Consider the following 11,337-nt stretch of genomic DNA (forward strand, 5'->3'; position numbering starts at 1 on the left):
GTGCTGCTGGAGCATGACAAACAGGGGAAGTACCATGGGTTCATGTGGGAGAGGAAAACACACATGAAAGGGGGTCCAGTTCCCCAGAGAAAGGTGGAGCTATTCATCTCCCTTCCTGAGGACTCCACTTTCGTGACTCAAACACCTCTGACTACATCCCTTGTCCCAACACTGCCTCGTGAGTGAATTGGGCTTCAGCATGAACTTGGGTGAGAGTGAACCAAATTGAAGATTTTTAAGTGTGCTGCTGTGGAATTCTGGGGATGTGATAAGAGTTAGAGATATTGGTAACTTCTTATTCTTCAGTTAGGCCCTCTGAAAAGTTGGTTTTATGTCTTTGTTAGTATTTCAGGAGTGTGACTGAGGGTGTCTGAATGATGGCTACATTACTGTTCTTCCTCCTTCCAGGCTTATTTACATAGGGAGAGCCACTAGGGAAGGAGTTTGTTGCTATGGATTTCCTGGTGGAAACTTGGTTCAGGTCCAGACCTTGTGGGGTCTAGGTCATTCTCATGTAGCTGGTTTTACTGTACTGCAGCTCTTCCCTTTGTGTTGCTGGGGATGTTTTCACAGGCTGTGCTGAGTCATTTTCTCTAACTTGAGTTCATTTTCAGGTATTTTTCATTTCTAGCCTACAGTTTCACTTTCTGGTTTTCATTATTTCTTTGCATCTGTTCGCTTAAAATCATCTATGGTCACTGTTCTGGTTTAGCAAAGGGTGGGAAGGTATAATGGGAGGACTAAGAGTCTACTTGCTCCATTCCCTTGAAATATGGGTGCCACTTCATGGCTGCTGATGGAAGTGAGGGCAGTTGTGTTAGAACTGATCTCTTTTTGCTTTGCATTTTCTTCTGCCGATGGGGGGGGGGTACAACTAGAAATGGTGGAAACACAAGTTTTGCATCTTGTTTTATTTTCCCTGTAGTGAAAGAACCATTTGAATTGAAGAAAGGTGGATGAGGAATTTCTTCCAGCTTCTTTTCCACTCTTAATTCTAAATCAAAGGAATCGTAACAGGACTCCATCTTAGAGTCAACAAATAACTTTGCAGTTTCTTCACAGCAGCCAGGAGATTGAGATTGAGACTCTCTTGCTTCTTGTAATGAGGCCACTGTCAGGCCTAGGCATGACATAGCACAGGCGGGTACTCCCTTGGTATTGTCAGGAGGCTTTGTAGCTCTGATGCCTGTGAAATTCTGAGACCTTTTTCTGGAAGGGCTAGATCTGCAGGGTTTCCCCATGTTCTCTGGGATTCGTATCAGAAGATATTTAAAGCCATAAGTACAGCATGCGTGTACAGGTTTTAGTTTCCAGGGGTGTATGTGGGGGGATGATTCTCTGGGTTTGAGTTCTGGCTCCTTCACCATTTAATGTGTGACCTTGAACAAGTTTCTCACACACCCAGGATTCAGTTTTTCTCATCTGTAAAGGAAGATTAAATGAGAACAGTAAAGACATGTTTAATCACATGTAGCATATGTACATGCATGCAAGCATATATACGTCGTAACTTTGAGCTTGCACTTGGCATGATACCATTTCAGAGCTTCTTGTACTCTTCAGCTTCTTTCAATGATAATGTTTCTAAAAGTAGTACACCATAGCCAGGATTATGGCATTGATTGAATTTACTGTCCTGTTGAGCTTGCTCTCTGTCTTTGTGCTCAGACATGAGTGAGGAAGAGAGAATCTACTCTGTGCAGTTTGTCACAGGCTAGTTTCCTGTATAACTTGATCTCCATAAGAACCTGTCCTACTGCCCTTCGTAACTACACACATACCTTCATCTGATCCCGTCTCCCCATCCTTTCTGTAATCTTTGGAAACCATTCATTTGCCCTTTATTTCTAAAATTTGTCCTATAAGAATGTCATATAGGGACTGAAGTTGTGGCTCAGTAGTTAAGAGCACTGGCTGCTCTTGCAGAGGACCGGGGTTTGATTTCCAGCACCCACGTGGCGACTAACAACTGTCTATAACTCCAGTTCCAGGGTATCTGACTCTTTCTGACCTCTGCGGGCATCGTGCAACACAGGTGCACTTATACACATGCAGGCAATACACTCACACACATTAAAAAATACTTTAATAAATCAAAAAAATTAAAGAATGTCATATAAACAGGATAATAGAAATTGTAACCCTGTGAGCCAGGAATGGTGTCACATTTGTAATTTCAGCATTCAGGAGGCTGAGGTGGGGGAATTCAAGGCCAGCAGAGTGGGATGGGGCATGACACATAGACACACATGATGGGAATGTATGGGACAATGATATGATGCTTTGAGATTGGCTTAATTCTCTTAGGAACTGCTCCAGTTGTTGCCTGTACCAGAAACTCAGTCTTTATTACTAAATAGGGTTCTGTGGTACCAGTCACCTGTTTGTTTAACCCTTCACTCATAGAAGACCACCTGGGATTTGGGGGCAGTTGTCTTCTGGGAACATTGCAGATGTTGTTGGATGTACCCCTCCCTCCCTCCCTCCCTCCCGGCATATGCTAGGCAGGCACTCTGTCACTGAACTCTTATCCCTCAAAGCTACCCACACTTTGCCTTTTCTTGACAGGGTCTCTTGATGACTTGGAATTTGCCATACTCCTGTGTCAGCATGTTGATTATAGGCATGCACTTTCATACTCAACTCATTTTCCTTGTATAGATGTGGTGTGTCAAACTTTGTTGGCATTTGGGGTTATTTTCTTGTCCATGTCTCCAGACTCATGGATGGACACATCTCCCTGGTGTGCTAATAGGGTTTTTGGTTAGTTTGTACTTGGGATAAACTGCCCCTGCCCACCAAGGCATGAACCAGGCTGGTTTTTTGGGGGGGGGGGTTCTTATTGAGACATGGTCTCCTGTAGCCCCAGCTGGCCTGGAACTTGCTATGTAGACCAGGCTGGCCTCAAACTCATAGAGATCTGCCTGCCTCTGCCAAGTGCTGGGATTAAAGGCATTTGCCACCTTGCCTGTCCCCCAGCCAGTCTTTTCTGTCTCTAATTGTAAAGCATCCCTTCATCGCATTTCATGTCACAGTGGTTTGTTGGTGTCTGCTCTTTTCCCAGGAGCTGGGACCCAAGTTACTATAGCTATAAACTAATAGTAAAATGTATATTTGGTCCATCCTGAGACACTTTTTGTAGTTGAAAAAATACTCTGTGGATAGTTGTGGTCTCCCCCCGCCAGCCCCCTAACTTTCTTTGGGCGATAGGGTCTCGTAGCCCAGGCTGACTTCTGATGCACTATGTATCTGATGTTTGTCTGAATCCCTCATCCTCCTGTCTTCAGCCCTGAGTGCTGAGCTTTTTTCCTATCTTAGAATATCTTATGTTTATTCAAAATATTTTAGGCACTTTCTTCATTTATATTGTCTTCCAGAAATAATAGAACTTGCTAAAAGTACTAATGTTCTTCATTAAAATGAAGTCTTTAGTCTCTAGAACACCTGTATCCTTCTCCCAACATGGTCTTGGTACTTGTGTGACCTTTGCAGACACTTTACCTCAGTGTGCACTTTGGACCCAGTTTCCTTAGATACCAGACAGTTGAATTAAGACAGTTCTTCTCTACATGGCTTTGGCTGATGACAGCTTTGGGTGTTAGAACTTGGTACTAGGGGTACTAGAACTATCCTGGAGGGGACTCCTGGATGCTGTTCAAACTTCTTCATTGTTTTGGCTCTGGCCCAAATGTCAATAGTCTCAAGTTTATGAATCATGAGATTAAAGGCACTCCCAGGTTTTCTTCAGAATTCTAGAAGTAGATGTTCTTATTGCTGAATTCCTGGTCTAGGCAGTCATCATACACCCTGGACTGCCTTTATAGGACAGTTGGAAAGCTTTATGACACACTTGATGCTTTCCGTTAAAACCAGGGTTTGTACTGATTAGAAGCTACTTCATTCATACTTGTTTTTAATAGTCGTTGGGGCTTTGGTAGCTTTGAAAAACCCTGTAGAGAGGTTTAAGGACAGAACAATCTCATTTCAGTTTTTTCAAATGCACAAACCTCTGAGCTGGGGCTTTTGTGTATGTGTGCACTAAGGTAGAGTCGGGGGGCATCCTGTTTGAGGTCAGCAAAGCAGTTGTCAGAGCCTCATCAGCCCTGGGACCTCCCCTACTGATTGAGCAACTCTGATGTGTGTGGAGTTAGAGAAGAGCCTCACTTTTGGATGAGATCATAGTTAATGGATGGGATGAATTTCTGTGTGTTTTCCTCATTCAAGCTATTTAATTTTATTCCTGAAGATCTCAGCCTTCCCAGGGAGATAATGTGAATTTTGTTCTGCCTTGTTTTTATGGTGCTTTTTACAACATTAAATGGAAATGAAAATGATCTCATTGGTTTCTTGTATTTCTACAGTGTAAAGCTTTGTTTCTTAAGTTTGAAATTACCTTTAAAGTGATTATATTGGTAATGTTACTGTGTTCATAAGTTCATATGGCATGACTACAGTGGTTACATAATATACTTGATTTCTTATATGTGGAAAGCTTGAACCCTTTGATTTGCTTTTATAGTGACTACAAGATTGGATATAGTATCATTTGCTGTCTTTTGATATTAGACTTTGGGTTTACCTTTACATTTATACATTTTGATTTAAAAATTGGCTGAATGAATGGCTTTTAGTTGTCTTTGTATCTTTAAAGTTGTGATTGTGAATTACAGAAATATAGTTAATTCATAAAATGGAAGTGTCGGGGCTGGGTTGGTACTTCCCTGTAGCTTCTCCCAGATGAATTTGCCCTGTGAACAGCCTTGCTCAGTCACTTGATTAAGGATTAAGCACCTGAGGGCCAAAGGGCTGTTGTTTTCAGTTGTTTTCTCCCTGTGGTCAGCAGGAGGGAAAAGAAGGTACTAGAAGATCCTGGTCACTCTGGTTCTCTGAAGCTGTAGTGGGGTATGCATATCAAACTCCAGCCATCTCTTTGCCAATGCTGTGGGAATTCTGGGCTTTCTTCCCACACACCACAGGAACTCTTGTTTCAAGCTCTTGGAATACATTTCTTCTTACTGAACTCTAGCTGTATACAAAGTAAATTCACTATATTCAGTTTCCTTGTCCTTTTGAAAGTTTCAGGATGTAGTTAGCCTACTGTATCCATGGATTTACCTTTTCTGTAATTTATAAAGAACAGACATTTATTTCTCACAGTTAGGAAGCTTGAAAGTCCAAGAGCAAGGTGCTAGCATGTTCAGTGTTCTGGATTTGCTTTCTTCGCTTCTATTTATTTATTTAATTTATTTTTATTTAATGTGTATGAGTATATTGCCTGCATGTTGTTCAGTGCCCGCAGAGGTCAGAAGAAGGCGTTGGATTCCCCTGGAACTGGAGTTACAGACAACTGTTAGCTGACGTGTGGGTGCTGGGAATTGAACCCGGCTTCTCTGTAAGAGCAGTCAGTCAGTGCTCTTAACCGCTGAGCCATCTCTTCAGCCCCAGGATTTAATTTCTTTGAATTTAACTGATTGAATTAAAAATACTCAGAAGACAACAAAAACAAAAACAAAAAATTAAAAAAAAAAAACCTCAGAAGAAAAACTGCACATGTATGTACTTTTTTGTGTCATGATAGCCTAAACAACACAGTGTGACAGTTGTTACATGATGGCCATAGAGAGGACTTAAGTATAGGAGAGGATGTTCTAGGATCTATGCAAACTCCCATGTTTTATGTAAGGGACTGGAACACTCAGAGTTTGATGTCTCCTTGGGTTACTGGAACCAATCTCCCATGGATTCCTAAGGATAGCTGTATTCAGAACATTTCTCTGAAACTCATTCCTTTGCTCGTTGTTAAGGTTTTGAGATGCAGCAATGTTGATATGTATATTTTAGTTAATAAAGAAGTTGCTTCTGTTTATTTGGTTAAGATTGTAAAGCTCCAGAGGCTGGAGAGATGGCTCAGCGGTTAAGAACACTGTTCTTGCAGAAGACCCAGGTTTGAACCCCAGTATCCACATGGCAGCTAACAACTGTCCATAATTCCAGTTCCAGGGGATCCGACAGCCTCTTCTGTCCTCTGCAGGCATCGCACAACCCGGGTACACTTACCTACATGCAGGCATAACACTCATACACATAAATTAAAAATAATAAAATATTTTTTAAAAAAAGAAAGTTAAAGAGTATAACGGTCCAAAGAGTACCAAGACCTAGTCTCTGTGAAATGAGCTAGGAAGAGGCCCTGTCTGCTGGGTGGGGGCTTCCCCATAGCTTCTCCCAGATGAATTTCTCCTGTGAGCAGCCTTGTTGAGTCACTTGAGACACTACCATGGACTTACCTTAAAGAAGACATATCTGTGCTGGGCACGCCTTTAATCCCAGCACTTGGAGGCAGAGGGAGGCGGATCTCTGTGAGTTCAAGGCCAGCCTGGTCTACATAGTGAGTTCTAGGACAGCTGGGGCTACAGGGAGACCCTGTCTCAAAAAGATTTAAAAAAAAAAAAAGACAACGACATACCTGTATACCTCCCAACCACAGTTCTCATTCCATATAAAGCATGCAGGCACTCAAGACTCCACCATCACCTTCCTTTTTCCCTGAGTCAGTCCCATGTCTGTGCCCCACCCCCACCCCCTTGCTTAGACTGGCCTTGAACTCGCCATGTTAATTAAGGATGACCCTGAACTCCTGATCTTGACTGTACCTCCCAAATCCTAGGACTAACTACAGACATGTGCCACCAGGCTTGGCTCTTGAATTATATTCTAAGTATCTCTGAGAATGGATCTCTCTCTAAATTAAGGATGTGAAAGTAGCTAAGGATGTAATTGTGAATGCTTACAGTGGGATGACCTCTGCTGGTAGTCATGTAATTTAGGAATGTTCTGTTCTGGACCTCAAGCATAACCTGAAATGTTCCTGTCTATGTGTGTGTCTGTGCGTGTGTGTGTGTGTGCGTGCGTGCGTGCATGTGTCCGTCTGTGCCTGAGGTTTCCTCTGTTCCTCTGTGTGGTATGTGTGTGCATGCATGCCTGGGTCTGTGCATGTACTTGTGTATGTCTGAGTGGTCATGTTAGGAAGGAGGTGGTGGCAAGGTGGGTGGGGAGTATGGGATGCTACAGAGCTGTATAACAAGAATTTCATAGAGGATACAAAATGTAAAACTTTGATAAAGGTTTGATGATTATGTTCTGAGGTTTTTGTGAACCTCCATCTAACCTTATGCAAACTTAAAGCAAACTTTAAGATGTGAGCCTATTATAACCTAGACCAGCTAAAGGTGCATCTTAGTAACTTGTTATAATGCTGGTCTAGGTGGAGAGACACCAGAACTGTGAAGGAAACTAAACAGAGGTTAGTTTGTGTGACTGAATCTACTTCTCTTTTTCCAGAACATACGGCCTGCTGGAGTTCATACCCAGTCCTGAGCAACACTGACTTTCCGCCATGGAGTCTGTGAGTACTGCTTCTTGCATTGGCCCTTGGGCCTGATGGAATTCTGCTCAGTGTTTTGACAGCTGTCCTGGGTTTTTTTCAGAGAAAGTGGTAGAGTGAGTGCTACAAACTCTGGGATCCATAAGTAGCATCCTTTATGTCATAGTGAGTGAGAGTGGTTTAGCCAGAAAAATTGAGTTGGTGGTCTTGCCTCCAAAAGAAACTTGTTTCTTCTCTATACCCTTGTCTTCACTGCCACCGCTCCTAAATAATTTAGACCCAGCAATTTTCTTTCTTTTTTTAGTACTCTCTGCATGTTACATTAACTGTTACATGAAAAGTAGCCTTGGGAGCTCTGGGGCCTGTGGTTTGACATCCTGTACTACTGGTTTGGGAGCTTCTGTGGGGGAGAGCTCTATAGTTCTTCATAGTATTCCTAGAAGCTTAGGGCCAGTGAGGTCAGTTTGGAAGAACAAGATCCTTGGTTAATTTGCCCTGCCCCTTTACCTCCTGGGAATGACTGGCATGTGTTTTGAGAAGAGGGGCATTTGCCTCCATTAAAGGTCCATTCGGCCTTGGATCTGACCACAAGATGAAAGTATCCCTGAAGAGACTCACTGTGACTTGTAGTATTATTTCTGTTCTCTACTAGGAGAATTGAAAATTGGAAACAGCTCATTTTAGTTTCTCATGTCTTGCCCAGGTATTAAAGTAAACAGCCCAAAAGTATATGATCTGTTTGTACTGTTAGCAGACAAGAAACTTCTGATATTTTCTCAGTGAACTTTTGTGGTCTTTTGTCTTAGCCACTATCTAGTTTGGCCCATTTGAAATAGATCTGACTGGTCTTTCCGTTAACTGAAGAAGTATTGTTTGACTACAGGGGTGTGGGTTGTTGGAAGGGAAAGGTTGGGAGTCTCACAGCTGTCACCAGTGTGTCAGGGGTAGGAAGAAGCCAGAACAGCAGTTGATAGTGTGGTTTTCAGGGAAAAGGTTTTCTAGTCTTGAGGGTGTATCTGGCTTGGTTGTCATAGCAATGAACCATTGCAACAGGAAGAAGAGGAAAAAGAAGCAAGTGATGGCTGGGATGGTGGCCACACACGCCTGGATCAGAGCTGTATGCACGTACCTTAATGAATAACAAGGAAGAGCAAAATGCTGCCTCTCTGTGAGAAATTGTATTTTATGATTCAAGAGATGTATTTCTCGAAGTAGAAGGAAACCATATTAGGATTGTTTGTTGGCCTCCCTGCTCTAGGCTTTAGTGGATAGAGTTAATATGCAGAAGGTTTTATACAGCACGTTACCTGTTGGCTTTTTGTCCACACTACAGTAATAATGTAGGTGCCTGCCTCTTTCTCATTTTGTGAACTATAAATGTTGATTATGATACTTTTTGGTTTGTGGTATTTGGATTGACGGTATTCCAAGTGCTGAGGACATAAGTCTGCCTCATGGACAAGAAGGAGAGGGTGTAATGGGGTGGCAGAACCCCAGAGGGGGCTCTGAAGTCTGTTGTCTGCTATCTTTCTTTCCTTAAAATGAAGTGTTTAAAACAATAGAATAAAAGCATTAGATAGAGAACTCAAAAATTCTATTGTTTTAATTTTTGAGTCCTCTATTAATGCTTTATTATTAGCATCATTAGTTATTTTCATTTTTAGTGGAATATGAAGAATTTGGATGTCCTGTAACATCCCATGATGGTCCTCATGTAGAACGTATTGCTTGTTTTCTCCTCTGCTTCGGTATCACTTAGACGCTGTGTTGATGGACTCTGTACTGGTCTTACTCTGAGACCTCTAGGTGCAGGAGTAGTGATTAGGGTGTGGGAGCCTACATGCTGTGTGACCTCTTGTCTTCACCCCACCCTCTCGTAAATTAGAAATGAGTAGCACAAATCTAAAAGATTTCTATTTATTGGCAGTATGGTCTGAAAATAAAAGGTTTTAAGTAATTAGGTCTCTGGACCGTGAGGGGAAAGAAGGAGAGGAGACAGGGAAAGAGAGAGGCTGAGGGTGGAACCTAGGGCTTCTTCATACATCCTAGACAAGTGCTCTACCACTAAGCCAACCTCAGCATTGCCTCAAAGCTTTTAAAATTTATTTTGTATGTATGAGTGTTGACCTGCATGTATTAAGTGCATCCATGTCATGCAATACCCATAGAGGCCAGAAGAGGGCGTTAGATCTCCTGGAACTGGCGTTATGGATAATTGTTAGCTGCCATGTGGGTGCTGGGAACTGAACAAGAGAAAGGGAAAGGACAAAATGAAGGAAACTTTAACTTTTGCAAAAGAGTGTGTTGCATCATTCAGATCTAGCAAACAGTCCTTAGAAGTTTTGGTAAATTTTTATGTCTAACCCAAGAGTACCTTGTCTTTTCTCACTGACTGGGTTGCTAACTCACAGCCTTTCTGGGTTGCCTACTTTAAAAGATTTGGTTAAGCTGGCCATGGTGGCACACGCCTTTAATCCCAGCACTGGGGAGGCAAAGGCAGGCGGAGGCAAAGGCAAGTGGATCTTTGTGAGTTCAAGTCCAGCCTGATCTACATAGTAAGTTCCAGGACAGCTGGGGCTACAGGGAGACCCTGTCTCAAAAAGACTTAAAAAAAAAAAAAAAAGATTTGGTTTAAAGGAAGGGGGAAGAGGGTTGACTAAAGAGGGGGAGGCCCTAGCTTGAGAGAGAGAATGAATGTATGTGTATTTGGGGGATTAAAAGATTAGAATTCCCTGTCATAATTCAAAAGTTTTATAGAATTTGAAAGAAAAAACTGATATTTAATGTTTCTTACTTGCTTTTTTATTTAATTTTAATTTTTTTTATTTAATAACTACATGATTAGAAGAAGCTTTTCATTACAGCTTTAACATATTCAGTAACAATTTCCAGAGCAAGGATACATCTCTTTCAAAAGTGGCTGTAAATTTTTAGATTCACAGTTGAATTAATACAGTTAAACAATATTGAACTCAGTATAAACCCTGTAAGACAAAAAATTGAGTTTTTACCATTTAAAGAAAATCTCCATTTCATTTGAAAATATGCTGTTTCCTACATTTTTAATGCTACCAATGCCCAGATGTTTGCACTTGTGTCTTCAATCTCTGTGTATCTGTTTTTCACTAGTCACAGTTGGTCACACTCTTGGATCCTTGGCACCTGAACATGGATATAAAGTCATCAGGTAGATTTCAGTGGTAATGTTTATCACCTCTACTAATTAACATGAAGTAAATTTTTATGCTTCCTCCTCAATTATGTCTTTTTTTTTCCTAATTCCTTGATTTTTTTTTTTGTGTGTGTGTATATCATTCAGAACATCCCACACAACCTTATTCATTTATATACCCGCTTCCCAAATGGCATCCTTCTGTAGGCCCCCTCCCACCCCAGTCATATACTCTGTCATCCCTGTTACTGTCCACTGTGTTGTTGGCGCCCCCAGCCCTTCCCCAGTGCTTGTCCGTTGGCTGAATCTAGTCAGCCTATCTAGAGAGCCTTGTTTTAGGAAAATGAGCTGTTCCTCATCTAGCAGCAATCAGTTGTCAATATTCCTTTAGATAAGATTGGGGTCTGCTGTTCATTTTCCCAGTTTTACGCTGGGTTACTGTCTGGGAGTCTTTGGGGCCACCCTGGCCAATGACTCAAAGGAAGGTATCTCCTGTCTGCCGTCGTTTCTTGTTATGTAGCCTTTAGCTATACATATGGACTCTTTGAAAATTATATTGACCCCATTAATCTTTGGTTATACTTTCCTTTTAGGTGTTTAAGACTCTACAATAGGCCCAGATAAACCAGTTTGTTTTTACTCGTAAGGTTGTTTGAGGATCTGTTCCTCAGGGGTCACATGGGCTTGGGAGGAGCCCCTGGCTCTATTTTACCAGTTCCATCTATGTGAAGATAAGTCAAAGGTCCTGCTCGACCATGGCTGGCTTCGCTTGGAAGCATGG

General features: G+C 41.9%; 1 protein-coding gene across 5 annotated transcripts in view; it reads left to right on the forward strand.

Moving 5' to 3' along the window:
* The window catches only part of Ankrd11 (ankyrin repeat domain 11), a 183,329-nt gene that overhangs the window by 68,062 nt on the left and 103,930 nt on the right, over positions 1 to 11,337 (forward strand). For all 5 annotated transcript variants that reach the window (XR_003850714.1, XM_008840526.3, XM_029567115.1 and 2 more), the window contains exon 2: positions 7,342 to 7,405. The gene's annotated coding sequence lies outside the window, so the exon portion shown is untranslated. The remainder of the gene's footprint in view (positions 1 to 7,341; positions 7,406 to 11,337) is intronic.

This window comes from Nannospalax galili, unplaced genomic scaffold, assembly GCF_000622305.1.
Source record: "Nannospalax galili isolate Female #2095 unplaced genomic scaffold, S.galili_v1.0 scaffold459, whole genome shotgun sequence".
NCBI lineage: Eukaryota > Metazoa > Chordata > Mammalia > Rodentia > Spalacidae > Nannospalax > Nannospalax galili.